The sequence below is a fragment of the Stegostoma tigrinum genome, unplaced genomic scaffold (genome assembly GCF_030684315.1).
Source record: "Stegostoma tigrinum isolate sSteTig4 unplaced genomic scaffold, sSteTig4.hap1 scaffold_70, whole genome shotgun sequence".
In the NCBI taxonomy this organism is placed as follows: domain Eukaryota; kingdom Metazoa; phylum Chordata; class Chondrichthyes; order Orectolobiformes; family Stegostomatidae; genus Stegostoma; species Stegostoma tigrinum.
In genome coordinates, this window is record NW_026728643.1 from 1151816 (window position 1) to 1174591 (window position 22776).

Below are 22776 nucleotides of genomic sequence, written 5' to 3' on the forward strand. Positions count from 1 at the left end.
AATAGGAGCACAGGTGTGCCGTGCATGACCGGACGGATATCGCCCAATCGGAATGAAGGGAGGGCGGGATCAGTGAAAACCACGTGATCATCCACGAGTGCGGTGCAGAGTCGCTGAGATAACCGGAACTGCAGATGCTGGAGAATCCGAGATAACACGGTGTGCAGCTGGATGTGCACAGCAGGTCAAGCAGCATCAGAGGAGCAGGAAAGCTGACGTTTCGGGCCTAGATCCTTCGCTGAGACCAAGATTTGTGCAATTGAGGTAAGAGCAGGCCACAGTAAAGAAAGCAAAACGGTAGAAAGCTGGAGGGAAGTGATATTCGTATGGGTTTGGAAGTTTTACAAACAGTTAGTGCACGTCGGAAAACACACCCATTTGAAACTCCCAGACTCACGTTTGCAGAAAACAAATCAACGCCTCAGATGGCGATCGGCCCGTGTGACCGTCACCATCTTTATTGGGGGCAGTGATCCGCGGGGCGCATGCGCGACAGCTTTGAAACTTTAAAAGGGCCGGGGGTGAAGCTGGAGGAACACAACAGGACAGGCAGCATCAGAGAAACAGGAAAACTGACGTATTCGGGCCCACACCCTTCAGAAATGGGGGAGGGGAAGGGGATGCTGAAACAAACAGGGAGAGAGTGGGAGACAAGTGGAGAGGAGACAGACAAGTTAAAGAGGTGGGGATGGAGCAGGTAAAGGTGAGTGTAGGTGGGGAGGGGATGGGTCAGTCTATGGAGGACCAACAAGTCAAAGGGGTGGGATGAGGTTAGCAAGTAGGAAATGGGGGTGTGGCTTGAGATGGGAGGAGGGGATAGGTGAGAGGAAGAGTAGGTTAGGGAGGTGGGGATGAGCAATTGTTTATTGCGAACTGAGTGTAGGTGTTCTGTAAAGTGGTCCCCAAGCCTCTGCTTGGTTTCCCTGATATAGAGGAGGCCAGAACGGGTGCAGCGGTGCAGTATACCACATTAGCACCTGCATACCCCATACAGATGGCCTCAAAGCCCTACGCTATTTCCTGTCCTGCAGGTCTGACCAGTTCCCCTCCACTGACCCCATTATGTGCTTCGGTGAACTCGTCCCACTGCCTACAGACAAAGGGGGTGGCCATGGGTACCTGCATGGGCCCAAGCTTTGCCTGTCTCTTTGTTGGAACAATCCCTCTTCCGTACCTCTTCCTCCAGTACATGGATGACTGTATCGGCGCTGCCTCGTGCTCCTATGAGGAGCTCGAACAGTTTGCCCACTTCACCAACACCTTCCACCCCAACCTTAAGTTCACCTGGACCATCTCTAACCACCTCTCTCACCTTCCTGGTCCTCTATTTCCATCTTGGGGAACAATCTCAAAACCGATATATATTTCAAGCCCACTGACTCCCACAGCTACCTAGAATACACCTCCTCCCACCTGTCAAGTTTGTTTTCGGAGACCCTCACGGACGTGCTGCAATAACAAGACACTGACCTGTTTAGAAAAACACAAATCATTTTCTTACCAAGCAAGTACAAGCTGTGAAGAATCACTGTACTCAACCCGGCACACAGTGCAAAGTCTCACAAGGAGTTCTCCCCGGACAGTCCCTGCTTTTTATACTTTACAAAAGACATGATACAGAAAACGATTTCACAACCTCCAATGACATGATACATAAAACAATTACTACAACAGACAAAAACAGGATACCAAGCAATTATTACATGGACAACATAAAAGACCAGGATATAGTATCGATTGCTTGTGAAGTAGCTGCTCATGGCAGGAGGTGATTTTGAGTTGTTGTCCGGGACAGATTGTGATTTCAAGTTGCCAGTGTGTCTGGCTAGGACAAAGTCAGTGCCCTGGCCCCTTAGTCAGCGACAGAAGTTACATGCTTTAGAGGTTTCACACCTTTACAAAATTTCCCCACCTAACCCTATTTGATACAGATTGATTCTAATTTCAGTTCAGTCAGGAAACGTAAGACAGTGTCTGCATGCCGATGTGTGAGAAGATGAGTTACAAAAGCTTTACACTGAATTCCTAGCTGGGCAGGAAGCTTCAGGGCAGTGTCTGCATACCGATGTGAGTAGATAAAAGACTTTACTTCTATAAGTCAAAGTCTCTGTATAGGAATCAAATGCAGATGAAAGACTTTGATTTCTATACTTCTTTAAATTAATGGGATGTTATCACATTAACATCTCACACCCACCCACCGTCCTGCAAAAGTGCCATCTCCTATTCCCAATTGCTTCACCTCTGCCGCATCTGCTCCCAGGATTCCACTCCCGTACATCTATGATGTCCTTGTTTTTCAAGGACCGCAACTCCACTCCCCACCTCCCCACCGGAGTGGTCAAGAACACCCTTGACCGTGTCTCCTGCATTTTTCTACAACTCCTCCCTCGCACCCTATCCCTGCAATAACAACTGAAAAAGAATCCCCCTCATCCTCACATACCACTCCACCAATCTCCGGATCGAACACGTCATCCTCTGACACTTCCGCCATCAGCAATCCGACCTCACCATCAAAGACATTTTTCCCTCCCCACCCTTGCTTGCCTGCCGGAGAGACCAGTCTCTCCGTGACTCCCTTGTCCGCTCCACGCTGCCCTCCAACCCCACTACTCCCAGCACCTTCCCCTGCAACCAAAGGAAGTGCTACACTTGCCTCCACACCTCCTCCCTCTTCTCTTTTCCCCCCCCCCATCCCAGGCCCCAAGAAGACTTTCTACATCGAGCAGATGTTCACCTGCACATCTGCCAATGTGGTATACTGCATCCCCTGTACCCGTTGTGGCCTCCTCTACATTGCGGAAACCAAGCGGAGGCTTGGGGACTGCTTTGCAGAACACCTACGCTCAGTTCGCAAGAAACAACTGCACCTCCCAGTTGCGAACCATTTCAACTCCACATCCCATTCCTCAGATGACATGTCCATCCTGGGCCACCTGCAGTGCCACAATGATGCCACCCAAGGGTTGCAGGAATAGCAACACATATTCTGCCTGGGAACCCTGCAGCCCAATGGTGTCCATGTGGATTTCAGAAGCCTCAAAATCTCCCCTCCCCCAACTGCCTCCCAAAACTAGCCCAGCTTGTCCCTGCCTCCCTAACCTGTTCTTCCTCTCTCCTATCGCCTCCTCCCACCTCAAGCTGCACCCCTATTTCCTGCTTACTAACTTCATCCCACCCCCTTGACCTGTCTGTCCTCCCTGGACTGACCTATCACCTCCCTACCTCCCCACCTCTCCTCATCTTTACCTGCTCCATGCCCGCCTCTTTAACTTGTCTGTCTCCTCTCCAAATATCTTTTCTCTCCATCTTTGATCTGTCTCCCCCCTCTCCCTATTTCGTTCAGAATCCTCTTCCCCTCCCCCATTTCTGAAGTGGTGTCCAGGCCCAAAACGTCAGCTTTCCTGCTCCGAAGATGCTCCTTGGCCTGCTGTGTTCATCCAGCTCCACACCTTGTTATCTTGGATTCTCCAGCATCTGCAGTTCCTATTATCTCTTATCCGAGAGAAATGTTTGTTTCTTATGGATTTTTTTTCCCAGACTGTTGGATCATAGCAGCTCACACTGCTCTTGCTCACTTCTGTGCTCCCTGATCACCTTTGTCGGTGTCTAATCTCTTCAGTCTCTAATGATGGATAGATTTGATCTCTGTAGTATTTTACTGTAATTTCCTTGTACCTTTTTTGTAAATAAATTTTCCACTGCTGCCCACCCCCTGACCATGTGCTGCTCTCTTACCAGATTAATTTTTGAATGGTATCTTTCACAGTCAGGAAATATTTTCCCAGAAAGAGAGTGTATTTTTCTTCCATTTCAGACCACCAAATTCTACAGCGTTTTTATCTGTCATTCATTTTGCACTTCTGCAACATTTACTGTGTGTTTCTCCTTCCACAGATACCAGCGATCGTTGCCAAAGCCCTGTTCCCTGTGGAGAAGGTGATGTTTAACTTTCGTGTGCTGCTTCAGTTTGTATGATAAAGGTGCTCTCACAATGCTCCATTTGAGAAGTTACAGATCATTCATCTAGCGATACTGAAGAGCTAATGGTGTATGTCCAAATCAACAAACTATTTGTATTTTTATCATGTTTTATAATTTCACAAAAATATTATCAACAAACTTTTGACGTAAGGCCATATTAGGTCAGGTGACCAAAAAGTTACCATATCTACAGGTTTTCCTGACTCTCTCAAGGAAAGCAAACCTAAGAGGTTTATCAGGGGAATTCCAGATCACGTTTTCTGGCAACTGTAGAAACAGCCTCCAATAGTGAAGGGATGATTAAACACATTGTTGGAGTCTGGAACTAAATGAGTTATCGAACTCTTGAAGGTTGTGTGTGCAGGGAGATAGGGCTCGTCACAGCCAGGAATTAAATCACGGGTGAGAATTTTAAATTAGTATCAGAGATAATGGGAACTGCAGATGCTGGAGATTCCAAGATAATAAAATGTGAGGCTGGATGAACACAGCAGGCCAAGCAGCATCTCAGGAGCACAAAAGCTCACAGCAGGCCAAGCAGCATCTCAGGAGCACAAAAGCTCACAGCAGGCCAAGCAGCATCTCAGGAGCACAAAAGCTCACAGCAGGCCAAGCAGCATCTCAGGAGCACAAAAGCTCACAGCAGGCCAAGCAGCATCTCAGGAGCACAAAAGCTCACAGCAGGCCAAGCAGCATCTCAGGAGCACAAAAGCTCACAGCAGGCCAAGCAGCATCTCAGGAGCACAAAAGCTCACAGCAGGCCAAGCAGCATCTCAGGAGCACAAAAGCTCACAGCAGGCCAAGCAGCATCTCAGGAGCACAAAAGCTCACAGCAGGCCAAGCAGCATCTCAGGAGCACAAAAGCTCACAGCAGGCCAAGCAGCATCTCAGGAGCACAAAAGCTTCACAGCAGGCCAATGTGCTCCTGAGATGCTGCTTGGCCTGCTGTGTTCATCCAGCCTCACATTTTATTATCTGAGAATTTTAAATTGTTGCTTATAAACAGGAGCCTTTGTGGGTCAGGGAGCACAGCAGTGATGGGTGAACAGGTCTTGGTACAAATGTACTTGTGTGCAGCAGAACTTTAGGTATTCTTGAGGTTACAGGGACATTGAATGTGGGAGGCCGACTGGCAGTGAGTTTGGATAGTTAAGCCTAGAGGTAACACAGGAATAGATGAGAGGTTCAGCAGATGAGCTGAAACTAAGATGTCACTGTCAGTCATTGTCACTGAAGTGGAAGTACGTGGTTTTTGTGCAGGGCTCTGCTGTTTACCCTCACCTCACCTCAGGAATTCAGCTGTTTGTGAATTTGCGGATCAAGTCTGTAATAAGATCAGGAACTGAGTGCCCACCATGGCCCATGCTGGGTGTCACTGAGCAGGTTACTGCTGAGTAAGTGCTGTTTAATACTGCTGTTGACAACACCTTCCAGTACTTTACTGATGATAGAGAGTAGATTGCTTGAGGGGAAATTGGTCGGGTTGGATTTTCAATGTTTTTGTGCTGAACAGACCTGGGCAGTTTTCCAAATTGTTAGGAGATGCCAGCGCCGTAGCAGGACTGAAATAGTTTGGCTTGGATGCTAGCAAGCTCTAGAGCACTAGTCATCGCTACTATTGTCAGAGTGTTGCCAGGGCCCATAACCTTTGCACTGTTCATTCATTTCTTTAATATTATGTGAAATGAATCAAATTGGATGAAAACTCGCATCTCTGATGTTGGGGACCTCTGGAGAAGGCTGAGATGGATCATCCAGTTGGCACTTCTGGCTGAAGATTGCTGCAGACTTGTCTTTTGCAAGGAGAGGTTGGGCTCCTGTGTCGGGTAAAGATGGGGATTTTTGGCATTCTTCCTCCAGTGAGTTGTTTAATTGTCCATCACTGTTCACGACTGGGTGTGGTAGAACTGCAGAGCTTGCATCTGATCTATTGGTTATGGGGTGGCTTAGCTCTAACTCTTGCTGCTTATGCTATTTTGCATGCAGATAGTCCTGTTTGGTGGTTTTACCAGGTTGGCACCTTATTTTTAGGTATGCCTGGTGCTGCCCTTGGCATGCCCTCCAATACTCTCCGTTCAAGCAGTGTTGGTCCCCTGGATCAATGGCAATGGGTGTCTCTAGGATATGCTGGGCCATGAGGTTACAGATTGTGCTGGAGAAGGTCTGCTACTTTTGCAGTCTCTCTCAAAGCCTCATAGATATCTGGTTTTGAGCTCCTGTGTCTGTTCCAAGTCTGTCCCTTTTAGCCGAAGTTAGTGCCACCCAATGCAATGGGGGGTATTCTCAAGTTTAAGATGAGGCTTTGTCTCCACAGGACTGTGCGGTGGTTGCTGTTAACAATCCTGTCATGGACAGATGCCTCTGCAGCTGGGAAATTGGTGATGATGAGATCAGCTATATTTTCCCCCTTTGGTGCGTCAGCACCTGCTGCAGTCCCAGCCAAGCAGCTTTGTCCTTCAGGACCCGACCAGCCTGATTGGTAATCCTCCTGCAAACTACTCCTGATGTGGACATTGAGTACATTTAGTGCTATTCACACTCGCAGTGCTTCCTCCAAGTGCTGTTCAACATGATGGAGTTTTTTGTTTCTTAAAATTCCCTCTTGGGATGTGGAAATCGCTGGCTGGACCAGCGTTTATTACCTGGAAGGCAGTTAAGAGTCAAGCACATCACTATGGGTTTGGAGTCACATGTCATCCAGACCAGGTAAGGATGGCACATTTCCGGAAAGGGCATAAGTGAACCAGATGGGTCTTTCCTGATAATTGGCAATGGTTTCATGGTCATCATGAGAATCTTAGTTCCAGATCATTATTTAATTCATGTTTCACCATCTGCCATGGCAGGATGCGAACCCAGGTCCCCAGAATGTTATCTGGGTCTCTGGATTAATAATCTAGCGATAATACTACTGCTGATTTATCAACCAAGGGAGGATGGTACATGGTAATCAGCAGGAGCCATGAGACTTCCAGGCGTCAGAGTCAATGTTGAGTACTCCCAGGTCAAATAATCTGGTCAGAATAGCACTGTGCTGTCACGTCTGCTGGGACAGGGCTTCACTAAGGACAATGATAGTGGTGTGTGTCATTGTTTGCCAGGTATGTTTCCATGAGTCTGACACTGTTCCTTGACTCGTCTTTGAAGCGGCTCTCCAAATTTTGCCACTAGCCCCCAGATATTATTAAGCAGGAGTTTGGGGGGCCGATAGGGCTGATTCTGCAGTTGTCTTTCCTAGTTCCCTGGTGGATGCCAAATGGGCCACCCAGCTTCATTCCTTTGTTGAAACTTTGCAGTGATTTGCAACTGAGTGGCTTGCTGAGGTTGGCAAATTTCTTTCCCCGAAGGACATTAGATTTTTTTTTCACTCTGTCATCAGCAATTGTTGCCATGGCAACCAGTTGATTCCTCCAGTTTTTTTTTATTGAATTCAAATTCCACCATCTGCTGAGATAGGATTTGAACCTGGACTTCTGTTGTACATTTTAACATTCTGGATAAAAGTTAGTCATCAGGTTTGTTCACTCATTTTTAAATATCACTAACACAGGCATTGTTTCTTTGCAAAACACTGTCCATCATCCTGTCTCCTCCATCCTCCGCTCCAACAGCAAGTGAAGGAGACACATGCAGTTTCTATGTCACTAAGATTGAGACAATCCAATCAGCTGCCTCTGCTGCTTCCCTCTCTTCCACAAGCCCACCAAACCAAATTGCTTAGCATGTTGCTCCTCGTTTTAGGCTTAAACTTGCATCTTTGTCCAGTTTCATGTCAAGCCTTATCAGAGCTCATCTTAACACTTTGCCCTATTCTCACTAAACTACAAATATTCCAACTCTTATTTCTCCTCCTCCTCCTCCTCCCTGCCTCTTCCCCCATGCCAATTCACAGATATTGTTACTTGTTCTGTCTGTTTCTCTTTTCCGGTTATGTCCTTCTCACCCATTCTGTTTAAAACCAATGTTCGACCTCACCGTCATTGGAAAATCCCACTCCATCTCTCTTTCCTGTCTGAAATCCATGTCGTAAATGTCCCTCCAGGATCTATCCTTGGCCCATGCTGTTTCTCACCAACATACTTCCAGGAGGTGAGATCTTCCACAAGCACTGTGTTAACTTTCACATGTATTCTACAATGTTCAGATCGAACTCGTCTCCATCACTTTGCTCCACTGTTACTCAGTTATAAAACTGCTTATCATGCTTCCACTACTTGATTAGTTGAAATTTCCTCCAATAACACTTTGTGATAGTAAAACACATTGCCTTCAGTTATTATTACAAATTATTTTTCCTTACTATTGTACTGAATCCATCCCTCTCATTGGGAACTGTCTGAGGCTGAACTGCACCCTTCTCAATAATGCTGTCATATCTGGTCTCAAGATGAACATCTTACCGTACATTTCAATCACAAATGCCAGAAATTTCAATCTCTAAAATGCTCCTTCTCTCCACCTCACTCCAGCTCATTCGCGACTGAAACCCCTTACCCATGTCTGTGTTGCCTTAAGCTTGACAATTCCAAAAGAGAACCCTCTCTTCTCTGCCTTATCGAGAATCTGCTCCCACGATGAGAAATATTTCCTCAGCATTTATCCTGTCAACTCCCTTGAGAATCCTCTATTTTTAATTAGAACATCTCTCATTCTTCAAAAAAATCTAGTTAGTATATTCCAGACCTGTTTCGTCTTAGCTTAAAACATAATCCCTCCAAACCAATGATCATCTTAGTTCATCTTCTTTGAAATGCCTCCAGTGAAGTTATATACTTGCTCAAATAAGTGGACCAAAAAAGCTGCTCACATTCTTCCAGATGTGGTCTTGCCAGCAAGTTGTACATTTGTCCTAAGACATGTATTCCAAACTCTTCTACTGCAAACACCTTGACATAAGGATAACATCCCATGACCCTTCCCGATTACCTGTTGCAACTGTATGCTCGCTTCATGCTTCCTGCACAATTATTCCTGAATCCCTTTTGTGTTGCAGTTTTCCACAGTTTTTACATTTTTAAATAACACTGTTCTTTGGTCATCTCCTCAAAAATTAGCAACTTCACGTTTTCCCAAATTATACTCCATTTGCCGACTTGTCGCCCATTTATCAATATCTCTCCATAAACTCTAACCCTCATGGAACTTGACTGTTATCCCTTTTTATGAGATCCTTCCTCATTCTTCTCATCTTTTTGTTGGGAGCACTGGGCAACATGACACATACGTAATTGCTGCCTTTTTAAGGGGTGTTTTTTCAAATGACTGGGAGAAGCTTACTGCCCATTTCTCAGAATCGAGACAACTTGTTCATCAAGTTGCATTGGGCCGGAAAAGCTGATGTCTCATTGTGGCAGTGCAGCAGCACAGAAGGAAAGAAAAGGAAGCAAATCCTGCTGCCTGTATCTCACTAAATCTTGGCCATTCTTTGCCTTGTGTCAAACACCTGTTGTTCTGTTCAGTGACATGAAGCCCCAATGTGGAAATTCCTAGAAACCCAAATAGAAATCCCTCGAATCAGCTGCTGACTCCCACAAGGAATAATGTGCAGCAGGAACAATGCACAGTTACCCTCGGCCAGGAGGAGGGGATGTTGTGGATTCCTACTCTGACAGTGATGGATTTTATGAATTTGTGTTACAGGATATTACAAGTGGACTTTCAGGTAGGAAGCTCAATAATTGTAACACCAAACTCTGACAGAATTACTCAATTCAATCAGGACCTGGATATTCGCATTGTGTGTGAGTATTGTGTTCCTGCTCATTCCCATTTGCCATGTAAAATTTCTTTCTTATTACCCCATTCTCTCAATAGATCTTTCCTACGACTTTTAATATATGTCCTGTAGCCCTTTTTTATGGCCAGTTGAGTGTACATTTTGCCGTCCTAATGTTTATCTTTTGTAAACACCTCCTATCAAAGGTCCCCTCAAAATCCTTTGTTACAAGGAGATCAATCTTAGTTTCCCCAAGCACCTGATTACCCAATGACAGTTTGTTTCCTGTGTGTAAGGCACTCATCCGGATTGTGTTGGAACATTTTCCACTTCCCTGCATGAGTACAGCCCCAACAATATTAAAGAAAGGTAACATCCTCCAGATGAAGCAGTGTCAGAGTGGTGTCCCATCCACCACATGCAACATTCCCCTCTACACCACCGAGGCACAGTGGCATCACTATGCCTAAGGTAAAGTCACCATTGTCCTACCTGACCATAGGGCTGGTTTAACCTGAAGATTACTGCACCCCAGGCGAGGAGAGAGATTGAGAGGAAGTCCATCTATTGTAGATGGATATTCTCAATATGTACCAGAAATGTCTAAGTCACACAAAATTATAATAAAAACAGCCCTAACCATGCAACTAAAAACCCTCTCCCTACAAACCATTCTGTTAAATCTCCTCTGCCTCCGATCAGGCACCCTCCCGTCTTTCACAGTGTGTGGGGGATCTTTGGTTTGCACAGACTCAGCTCGTCTCTTTTCCTGTCTGTAATGTCATCATGCTGTGACAATGGCACTGAACCTCACTGTCTGTGAGGGTGGTAGGCACAGAGATCCTCATAGCGTTTAAGATATATATAGATGCACACTTGTGATGCCAATGCAGAGTCTATGGGCCAAGTTCTGGAAAATTAGATTAGAATAGTTAGGTGGTGGTTTTTAACTGGCACAGGCTGGATGAGCCACAAAGACTTTTTCTGTGCTGTAGACCTCCGAGACTCTTCACATAGGAGGATACCCAGCAATATGTCAAGTCATTTCAGAATATGAGATATTAGAACAAATGACTCATGATTGGTCAGTATTTTCGGGAGAAAAGTGAGGTATAGACGTAATGCGGTTTACCTCGAAATTCAGGGGCCTGAAGCCCAGGAAATTGAAAGTACCGCCATCAAGTGGATGTATAAAAATAAGGATTGTATTAGAGGAAAGAAATATCATTCTTGTATCATCCATTTGTGAGGCTGGACGATATTAGAGACAGGAAGGGTTCTGAGACCGGAGAAGATTCCAAAAATAGGGAAAAGTGAGCTTGGATGAGATTACAGAAATGGGGAAGATTGTGAGGCTGGAGGAGACCTCAGACAAAGGGAGGTTTGTGAGGCTGAAGACAATTATAGAGCTAAAGAAGTTTGTGGGCTGGAGGAGATTAGAGATGAGGTGGTTTGTGAGACTGGAGGAATCTGAATAGATGGTGTGAGTTATGTGGCTAGTGGGGGATTCCAACGATAGGCAGGTAGTGAGGCTGGAGAGGGATTCCAGAGATGTGAAGCGTGTTGAGGCTCGATGGTAATGCCTGCAGTAATGCAGGTAGTGAGGCTCGAGGGCATGATCAGGTGGGTAGTGAAGTTTGAGGTATGATTCCTGCAATCGGGAGGGTAGTGAGGCTCCAGGGTGGATTATCATCATAACAACACAGTGGTGTACTTACAGCACATGGAGTGCAGCAGTCATAGAAAGTACCACTTTCTCCAAATCCAATAAAAATGGGCAATCAATATTAGTTTGTGCAGGAAAGACCACATCCCATAAGTCAATTAAAATTATGGTGGGTCTCTGGCTTGGAGAGAGCTAACAGAAGCCGAGATAATTCTCCATTGTAGCAATGTTTGGTAACCGTAGAATACAACATTCAGCTAATTGGCAAATAATGCAGGGTGAAAATGTGAAGATTGTTTGTTTGACTCAGCAAGTTCCCAGGATCTGGAACAGTCTGAATGGTAGCTGGATGCAGATTTAGCAGTTATTCTCAGAAGAGAGTTGGGATTTAACTTTTCAAGGAATGATGGACAAATAGCGGGGGAATTGGGTCAGATTTGCAGCACCTCCCAGAGTGAGAGTGAAGCCTTTGACCGGGTTCCACGTGGTAGACTAATGAGTAAAGTTAGATCACACGTGATTCAGGAAGAGCTCGCTTATTGGAAGCGGAATTGGCTTAGTTGTCGGAGAGAATGTGGTGTTGGGGATTTTTCAGAGTGGAGTTCTGTGACCAGTGTGTTCCACAGCAATCTGTGCAGGGGCCACTTTTGTTTCTCATTTATATTAATGATTTGGATGCGAATTTAAGGGACAAGATTAGTAAGTTTGCAGACGATACGAGAATTAGTGGTTAGTGAAGGTTATCTAAGATGACAGTGAGATCTTGATCAATTATGTCAATGGGTTGAGAAGTGGAGGATGAAGTTCAATTTGAATAAATGTGAGATATTGTATTTTGGTAAAATGAACAGGGTAGGACCAACAATTGATGGTTGCACCCAGGGTAGAGTTGTGAAACAGAGAAATGCTGAGATTCAGGTACATAATTCTTTGAAGTTTATGTAGACAAGTAGTCAGGGTGGTTAATATGTTGTTTAGCACACTTGCTTTCATTGCTCAGACCTCTGAGTCTCAGAGTTGGGATGTTATGTTGAGGTTGTATAGGACATTGAGGCTTCATTTGAGGTATTGTGTGCAGCTCTGGTTGCCCTGTTACAGGAAGGACATTATTATTGAACTGGAGACAGTTCAGAACAGACTTGCTGGGATGTTGCCAGGATTGGAGAGCTTGATTATCAAATAGACAGACAAAGCTAGGACTTTTCTCACTGGAGTATAATGGGTTAAGGAGTGACCTTAGAGGTTGATAAAATCATGAGGGCACAGATTATGCGAATAGCAAGGGTTTATTCCCAAGGTTGGGTGATTTCAAGACAAGGGGACATGTATGTAAGGTGAGAGGAGAAATACATATTTAAAAAGACATGGATTTTTTTATTTTTACGAACTTGTCCACGTGTGGAACAAACTCAGAGGAAGTGGCAGATACAGGTACAGTCACATTGTTTAAAAGACACTTGAATAGGGACATAGATAAGAGAGCTTTAGAGGAGTATATGCCAGATGCAGGCAGATGTGATCAGTTTACATATAAAACTTATACATTTCAAAATTCTAAATATGCATTAAATTGAAGTAAGGCCAACTTTGACATTATTGGGCAAGAACTTCCAAAAGATGATCGGGAGAGGTAATATGTAGGTCAAGGAATGCTTGGAAAGTGGGAGGCCCTCAAAACTAAAATAAGGAGAGCCAGGCACATGTTCCTGTTCACGTGAAGGGCAAGGCTGGTAAATGTAGGGGATACTGGCTGACTGGAGAAATTGAGGCTCTGGTCAAGAAAAAGAAGGCAGCACATGTTGGGTACTGACATCAGGATTTGGGTCAATCCTTCAAAGTATAGGGGCAGTAGGAGTATACTTGAGGGAAATCAGGACGGCAAAAAGGAGACATGAGCTATCTTTGGCAAATTGAGTTAAGGGGAATCCCAAGAGATTCTGAAACTTCATTTGGGACATAAAAACAACAAGGGAAAAAATAGGGGCCCCTTTAAAGATCAACAAGGCTGTCTGTGTGGAACTGCAGGCTGAGATAGTGAATGAGTATTCGCATTAGTATTTACTGCAGAGAAGGATATGGCAGTGAGAGAGCTTGGAATCATAAATAATGAGTCGTGAGAAGTGTCTATATTACAGAGATCTAGGTGCTGGATGTCTTAAAATGCATAAAGGTGGATAGGTTCCTGGCACCTGATCAGGTGTTACCCACAAACTCTGGGAGAAGCTGGGGAAGTAATTGCTGGCCCCTTGCTGAGGTATTTGTATCACTGACACTAGTGAAGTGCCAGAAGGCCGGGTGGCTAATGTGGTGCCATTCTTTAAGGAAAAGCCAGAGGACCATCGACCGTTGAGCCTGATGTCAGTGGTGGGTAAATTGCTGGAGGGGATTCTGAGGGACAGGATTTGCATGTGGTTAGAGAAGCAAAGACTGATTAGGGATGGTAGACATGGCTTTGTGAGTAGGAAATCTTGTCTCACTAACTTGATTGAGTTTTTTGAAGAAGTGACAAAGAAGATTGAAGAAGGCAAAGCAGTGGACACTGTCTATTATGGACTTCAGCAAGGCATTCACCAAAGCTCCACATGACAGACTGGTTAGCAAGATTAGATCAAATGGAACCCAGGGAGAGTTAGCTATTTGAAACAAAATTGGCTTGAAGGTAGGAAACAGGATCATGGTGGGGGGCGGGGAGCGGGTTCAGTCTGGAAGACTATGAACAGCAGTGTGCTGCAAGGATTGGTGCTGGGTCCACTGCTTTTTTTATCATTGATGCAAATCATGTGGAATGAATATTGGAGGAATGGTTAGTAAGTTTGCAGATGACACTAAAATTATTGTTGTTGTAGTAGACAGCAAAGGAGTTTACTTCCCAAGTACAATGGGAACGTAATCAATGGGTTGATGGGCCAAGGAGTGATAGAAATACACTTAGTTCAGATAAATGTGAGCGATTTGCATTATGGCAATGACAAATCAGGGCAGGACTTAAACAGTTACTGATGAGGCCCTCGGGGCTGTTATGCAACAGAGACTCCTTGGGGTGCAGGTGCACAGTTCCTTGAAGGTGGATTGCAGGTACAGAAGGTAGTGAAGATGATATTTGCTGTGCTGGCATTTATTGGTCAGTGCATTGAGTGTAGGAGTTGGGAGGTCATGTTATAGGCTGAACAAGACATTGATTATGCTGCTTTTGGAATATTGTGTTCAGTTCTGGTCTCCCTGCTATAGGAATGATGCTGTTAAACTTGGCAGGGTGCAGAAAAGATTTATAAGGATGTTGCAGGAGGTGGAAGTTTTGAGATGTAGGGAGAGGTTGAATATGCTGGGGCTATTTTACCTGGAGCATTGAAGGCTGAGGGGTGACCTTATAGAGGTTAATAAAATTATGGTGGGTGTAGGGTGAATGGCCAAGATTGTTTTCCCAGGTTAGGGAAGAACTAACCTGAATTAGAGACTAGAACTAATAACATTGGCTTAAGCTGAGAGGGAAAGTCTTTAAAAGGGAGCCAAAAGAACTGCAGATGCTGTAAATCTGAAAAGAAAACAAAGTTGCTGGAAAAGCTCAGCAGGTTTGGCAGCATCTGTGGAGGAGAGAAGAGTTTCGGGTTCTGAGGAAGGGTCACCGGTCCCGAAATGTTAACTTTTTTCCCCCTCCTCCACAGATGCCACCAGGCCTGCTGAGCTTTTCCAGCAAATTTCCTTTTTTTAAAGGGAAAGTGGGTGGTGCCTGTGCAGAATGAGGTGCCAGAGGAAGCTGGTACAGTTACAACATTTAAAAGGTATGTGAATAGGAAGCGTGTAGCAGAATATAGGTCAAATGCTTGCAAATGGGATTAGATTAATTTGGGATATCTGGTCAGCGTGGACAACTGGGACCAAAGGGATTGTTTTGTGCTGTACAACGCTGACGAAGCATTTTTTTTGTTTTCATTTCAGATTTCCACAATTTTACTTCTGCACTGCTCTTACTCTTTCAGAGGGATTGAAAGGTGGAGTTACAGATCTATACAATGACTGTCCTTCCTCGCTGGCTCTCCCAATTCTCTCTTTTGGTAGTTTGATGCAAACACTGACTGGATCCCTTACCTGGAGGATATTTATGAATGAATTTGTTCTAATGGTGATCCAGCATATTCCCCAAGTGTTGCTGTACACATGTCCAGAGAATTTCTCAGTTTCACAATCTGTGTCCTTCTGGTTTCTTACTTACTTTCTCTTTGAAAGTATAGTCTGCAGTTGGAGAATTTAAACAGGCCCACATCCAGGTCTGACGGTCACTTTGTTTATCACAACCCAATTTTCTCAGGATTTTGAACATTGAAGGAAAAAGCAGCACTCACATTGGGGAGAAATGCACATGGTGTGTGTGTTGAAGAGTCTGTGAAGATTCATCTGAAATGTCCAAACACCAGTGCAGTGACACTGGGAGACAGTGTGGAAATGTGCAGATTGCAGGAAGGAATTTCTTCATCCATCCCAGCTAGAAACTGACCACCAGAGTCACACTGGAGAGAGACCATTGACCTGTTCTGCGTGAGGGAAAGGCTTTGCTGACTCGAATTCCCCGCTGATACACCAGCGAGTTCACTCTGGGGAGAGACCTTTCATGAGCTCTGTGTGGGAAGGGATTCATTGTCATCCAAACTGTTAACACACCAGCGAGTTCGCAGACAACCACAGTTGAAGAACATTGCTGTCACTCTCACTATCAAATAAACCATGGTGTTGGGCTGTTTGTACAGATGTTACCGATACCTGCTCAATTAAAGGTGCTGGTATTGTGAATAAAATGTCACACTAACAGTTGTGTAAGGTAGAGCTTGGAAATAGTCACGTTGTCACAACACATCGACACATTCACACTGACTAAAGCCTATCCACCTGCATGATATGTGAAAAGGGATTTCCTGGTACATTCCTGGTTCCTGGTTAACGACCAGCAAATTTCTGAATAAGTTGATTGGTTTGAATATAGCTAACAGTAGAATCAAAAATAGTATCAGTGATAATGGGAACTGCAGATGCTGGAGAATCCAAGATAACAAAAAGTGTGGAGCTGGATGAACATAGCAGGCCAAGCAGCATCTCAGGAGCACAAAAGCTGACTTTTCGGGCCTAGAGAAGGGTCAAGGCCTGAAACGTCAGCTTTTGTGCTCCTGAGATGCTGCTTGGCCTGCTGTGTTCATCCAGCTCCACACTTTGTTATAGTCGATTCAAAAACCATGTGTTTTGGGCTTGTTTCTGGAGATCATAGAATCCCTCCACTGTGGGAGCAGACCACTTAGCCCATCAAGTCCGCACTGACCTGACGAAGATTGTCTTACCCAGACACTGTCTGCGTGAGTTTCCTCCAGATGCTCTGGTTTCCTCCCACAGTCCAAAAATGTGCAAATTATGTAGATTCACTATGCTAAATTGCCCATAGTATCTTGTGTGCAAAATGCAGGGATAGGGTAGGGTGTGAGACTGGTTGGGATGCTCTTTGCAGGGTTGATATTGACTGAATGGCCATCTTCCACACTGTAGGAATTCTGTGATGATCTCGATGGCCCTTTATTTGTTAGATAGGTCTGCACACCTTTACAATGACAGATTCTGTTGCTCTCCCACAGACATTTGTTTATTGGAAACAATGTAATCTTTCAGTTTGTGGATAAAAATCAAAGGAATGTTTTAAATCCAAACATAGGATTGGGTTGAGTCATGTCCTATAATCCCTGATTTGCATTTTCCCCGTCGGCTATGAAACCTGGTGACCGCTGTGACTCTGCCTGGGAGCATTGCAGTCTCGTCAGCTCTTTACCTGGTGTCCATAGCAGTGATGGATCTCATGACGGAAACATAAACCAAAACATTGTGTGATTTCTAGTACATATTTTCTATTTAGTCTTCTGTCCATCACTTCCCTAGAGGCTGAGATACTGGTCTGGGGACCTAGGTGTGAATCCATCTGGAAATAAGAATGTGATGATGACTGTCAATCCATTGCCTTTGTTGGAAAAACCCATCTGTTCACCGATGGCCTACAGGGAAGGAAACTGCCATTCTTATCCAGTGATGTGATCATCCCATGAATGAATTTTTTAAAAAAATTAAAAACTCCTGCAAATACGTTAAACTGTCTTAATTTATTTGACAGCTGACAGTTCAAACTGCTTGATGGTCACTTTCTCTTTTGATCAAGTTGTGGCCATTTCATAGTTGAAACCATAGTTATTCTCGTACAAACAGTGCATGCTCTGACATGCCACTTATGAACCAGACATCCACGTTGACCATATCCTGATGCTGTGTACCACGAAAGCAAAATTCTTCACCATCTTATCTACTTGTGTTGCAATTTCAGAGAGCTATGGACTTGAACCTCCCAAACTCCCGAACACTTTTTGAGAATTTCATCAAACTGACCTCCAATGGCAGGAATGGACAGGGTCAGCTTGGATTGATGATCATAATTCAGGCTCAACAAATCTACTGGAGCATTTTGAAGATGTAACTGGTGACCATCTGCTGACTCGCCCTTGACTGACTGCTGGTAATAACAGTGATAAGCTGCATGGCTTATGCCTGCAGTAAACAGCCAGGCAAGACAGGAGCACTGTGAGACATTAGGTTCTAGTTGAGACATCAAAGTGCTAAAATGCCAGGGAAAGGCAGAGATATTGTGGCAGGCCCTAAGCAGAACATGCCTCAGGTGCTGAAAAGCATGTAGAGTTCTGACAGCAAGAATGTACTTTGTGGACAGGCAATTCTGCATCTTGATGTAACATTTTTATTTCACTCTGGCTCATTTTGCTAGATCTGCAAATATCTATTGGTCTGGCTAATTTGAGAATTGGCTTTCGGTGTAATGTGCTGATTCATTTCTGGAGAAACTCAGCAGGTCTAGATGCATCTTTGGAGACAGAGAAACAGAGTTAAGGCTTTAAGTCCAGCGAGGCCCTTCTTCAGAACTGAACAGGTTCAGAAAATGGCCTTTTTAATACCTTACCAGAGGTGGAGGAGGGCTAACAGAAAACAGAGGGTGTTGGGATGCGGTGCAAAATACAAATGGGCTTTTAATTGTGTTGAAAGAGAAGCAGATGTACAATGAGAGTAAATAAAGTTGTGAATGGGGGAGATGGGTTCCCTCCACTGAATGCAATGTTAACAAGACACAAACAAGACAAGGTCACATCGTCTGTGCCATATTGTGTTCATCATATCTCCAATAATAACCCTGAATGTGTTGAGCATATGTGAACAATCTTATATGTCTACACACATACGCTGATTAAACAGTGTATATAAAATCATTTCTCCTCCGTTCCGTTGCAACCTATCGTGTTTTTTTCACCTGTCAGTCGCCATTCCTTCAGCCAAATTTATTCTGTCTCTTTCTCTGCATTTTATTTTATTCCATCTATGAAGAAGAAATTGCCTAATGGGCGATATCATGTTAGTCCTGTCCAGTCTGCACAGCCACTGTCCCCTCTTCCTTCCTGTTCCTTAATCACTCACATAGATATTGTCTCTGACCCTTTACTCCCAATAAGCAAAGCAATTGGAAATGTAATGTTTAGTTTTGGGCTCAGGCTAAAAAATTGGTCAGGAAAGGCTGTATAAACTGCAAAAAATTTGTTTGCAACTTTAGAAGCAAATTATTGAAAATATTGTGTTAAGGATAAAATGTTCATTTATTAGTGCAGTGAGAGGAAAGTTCAGCAAAACCCACATTTCCTGCCTTTCTCCAGGCAGTTGTGGCCAGAGATGTGTTTGGATTGGCAGTTGTTGTGGTGGAGGAGACTTCGGTGAAATAACAACCTCTCATTTGGCTCTGAGGAAAATGGTTACATACGTCATCACATGTGGATAACACAGCAGAATCATCGAGCCTGTGCAGAGAAAGTATCAACTTTCTCCTCTGTCTCTATCATTGTGAGATGAATTGGAGATGGGCATTGAGACCAATAGCAGGCAATGTCACCCAAACCAGGTATTGTTGTTACATTAAAAGTGTCAGAGTGAAAGGGGTTAACGGGAGCTGTTTGTTCAGTGACTCGAATTAATGTCAGTCTCCATGGATACTAACTGTGTCACTGGAGGGTTTCCCTCTTCTATTAATAAGGGGTTTCTCCCAATGCGTTATCCCACAGTATCTGTGGCTGTGGCATATTCAACACAATTGGGATCAGCAGCTCCAGAGATGTGGAGAGATCAGAATCTGTGACCAGCAGATTGGGATGTTCCAAATGATGGATCAGAATCTCAGAACCACAGCCGGGAATGTGACAACAATGTATAAGAAACTGAGAGGAATAGATTGGAATGTTCCAACAATGGACAGGAGTTTATCCTCTGGCCTTTACTATCTTTCTATCAATTGGTTACCATTAACATTGTGGATACAAGCTGTACTGATGGTTATTCAGGCGGGTTACTATCCCATCCTCGCTATTGTTGGTGTTCCCGGTAAGTCTCTCTATCTCTGCCCATTCATTTATTCTGTGACCAGCGACTCAATTTCTAAGCTCTGTATTTGGCAACGAAGGAAACTATTGTATTCACTTTCAGTGACAAACTCAACTCTTATTCCAGGGTTTTTTTCACCTTCACTTACAAACACCCGAGGAGGAAGAAAAGTGTTCATAACCACCATTGGCCCATTTTGTCCTGATCTGATTTATATCACAATATTCCCTTTATCACTAATAATATCCTCAGTTTTCACTTCCGCTTCAGTGCTGTTTCTGATTAAATCATAATCTGCTCCTTTCCAGTTGCAGCTCTCTTCTGGCCACACTTGCAGTTACTAATATTTTGATTGTATTCTTATTTTTATCTCTACCTCGACCTATGCCAGTTGCAAAGTGTGAAGCCAGTTTGATTCTAAAATGAGGAGGTTACAGCTTTGTGTCAGTGGTTTCAGCATAACCCGTCGATGGCCATCAAATGACAGTTCATTGAACTGTTTAGATTCTAGAACTTTCCAAGTAGCAGTGGTGCCATGTCCATTATCTCCTAAGTGCAGTGTTCCGATGTGTTCACTTGTTGACAGAGGCCGTCTCTCTTCACCCCAACCCCCACTGACCCACTGCTGAGTGGGATACATTACTCTGTCTCCACAGAATAAGATATAGGAAATCTTCCAGAAATTCTACAGGACTGTGACTGTGAAAATGAGAAACTGTGGGAGATTAGAATTAATAAAGCGGAACTGCTCAAAACTAATTGAACTGAAGTTTGGTACTTTGCTCTGGTATGTCCCAGAGAATACATGGAGGTGGGAATAGAGCTTGTGAAAGAGTTACAGGGTCAGACAGCTCTTCAGTCCAACCAGTCCATGTCAAACATAATCCCAAACTATCCCAGTCCCACCTGCCTGGGCTTGGCCCATATCTCTCCAACTGTTTCCTGTTCATGAACTTGTCCAAATGTCATTTAAAACTTGTAACTACGAGAAAGAATTATTGATTACCATTCAGAATTCTTCAGATTCAGGAATTGCCAGTTCCTGCAGAATGGAAGTAGCTGTTGTAACGCACATTAAAAAAAAACTGGAGTGAGAGGGAAATCAAAATAAAAATAAATTTTGGACAACTTGATATCTGTTATGAGAAAAATATGGAACCTTTTTTGAGGGCTGTAAAAACTAGACACTTGGGAAATCATGATATGACTTGGCAGAGTCAACTTCGATTCAGGAAAGGGAAGTTATCTTTGGTAAACCTGTGCAGTTTATGTTAATTGAAACATCCAAAAATTTCAGATGTGTGTCCAAATTATCCCCAGAAATGTCTTCCATTGCTACTCCACCATCTTCCCTAAGATTCTATTCCTAATAACTCCAGCCCGTTCCTTCCTCATGATGTTTTTTTAGTTTCATCACTCAGTTGTAATTGTGTCACATCCAAATGCAAACAATACATTTAAACTGAAAGAGGGAGCTTTGAGAGATAAAACATGGAGAAAGATTGGAGTATTCATTAACTTGATTTATGTCATGTATGTATGAGATAGAGAGAGAGAGAATATGGGTGATGAGATGTGAAAATAGAGAAAACTGCATTATCGACTGAAGTTGATGTACTTTCCAACTTGTTTTGGCAATTCCTGTGTGTTGTGATCCTTTGCCCAGTGCATGTACGACTGAGTAATATGTATATAATAGTTGAAGTATCCACACATGAGAACCAGTGAGAGCGGTGTATTTGAATTTACAGAGTACTTTTGATATGGTTGCACACAGGTGAGTGAATAAAATTAGAGTTGAGAGGTAAGGTGGAATATACTACATGGATTGAGAATTGTTTAGTTGACGCAATACAGAGAGTGGAGCCCTTTTCCAGGCTGAATGCTGCTCGTTATGGGGTATCACATGAATCAGTGTTTGGACCACAGTAATTTAAAAGGCATACAAACTATTTGGATGTGGCCAGCAACAGCATACATCTCATTTTGTAATGATTAAATGATGTGAGGTTGGGAAGTGTTGTGGTCACAAAAGGGCCTGCATGTCCTTGATCATAGGTCACCAAAATTAGTACATGCAGCGCTATCAGTCATGTGGGAAGTAAATGGTATGTTGTCCTTCATTGTAAGATGATTCATGTACATGAATAAAACCATATGTCTGCACATGTACAGCCTTGATGAAAGACTATTTATGGGCACTGTGCATAGGCTTGATCCCTTTTGTAATGAAAGAACTCCTTGCCACAGACACGGTACAAATGGTCATCACCAGTCTAATCCCTGAGATGATGGTACCATGAGGAGCGAGTGAAGAAAGTGAGTGTTTAATATGTTGTGCTGTGAGAGAATCAGAGATTACTGCATTAAAATTACAAAGTTGGTGATGAACTCTTTTATCCACAAAAGAAATTGATAGGGTGAGAAATCCCATACGTGACCCATGTAAATACATGTGGATTTTACATATAAAATGACATAGAGCCCCACAGTGATTCAGAGAGAAGCACAGGCTCTGAATGAACTCTCCCCACATTAATCTGTGACCTTACACTGAACCCGATGTTGTTCACAATCCTGACAGCAGCCCAAATACCCTCTTTGTGACATTAGCCAGACCAACCAGATTCTGATCTCCATAGAGAACGGAAGCATGTATTTTCAGAGGATGCCACTTGTGATTTTGCACAAAACATTAGTCTTCCCACCACACTACTGTAAAACTGCATTAAAGTACTGCATGTGTACCATGAACAATGGAGGCATGTTGACCAGCGTGAAGCAGACTATCTGTACAGCCTAGCTCCATTTGCTTGTCATGTTACCTAAGTCTGTTTACATGTAAGTGACTGTAGGGTCTCAATGGCCTTCTCCTTTTCATATGTAGGGACGCAAGGGGCTGTACAGCAGGGCCAAATGCTGAATTGATCCACCCTGGGCTCCTGAGGAACAGTTC

At 43.9% G+C, this 22776-nt stretch overlaps 1 long non-coding RNA gene across 4 annotated transcripts; it reads left to right on the top strand.

Moving 5' to 3' along the window:
- The first annotated feature begins 60 nt into the window (after window positions 1–60).
- On the top strand, window positions 61–17487 carry LOC132209198 (uncharacterized). Of its 4 annotated transcripts, none has more exons than XR_009445300.1 (4): window positions 61–264; window positions 3901–3986; window positions 9628–9728; window positions 15306–17487. It is a non-coding gene; the product is annotated as an uncharacterized LOC132209198 (long non-coding RNA). The 4 variants fall into 4 exon arrangements; XR_009445298.1 differs by having other exon boundaries at window positions 63–264; window positions 3901–3942; XR_009445301.1 differs by lacking the exon at window positions 61–264 and adding an exon at window positions 2048–2067 and having other exon boundaries at window positions 3901–3942.
- Window positions 17488–22776: the final 5289 nt, after the last annotated feature.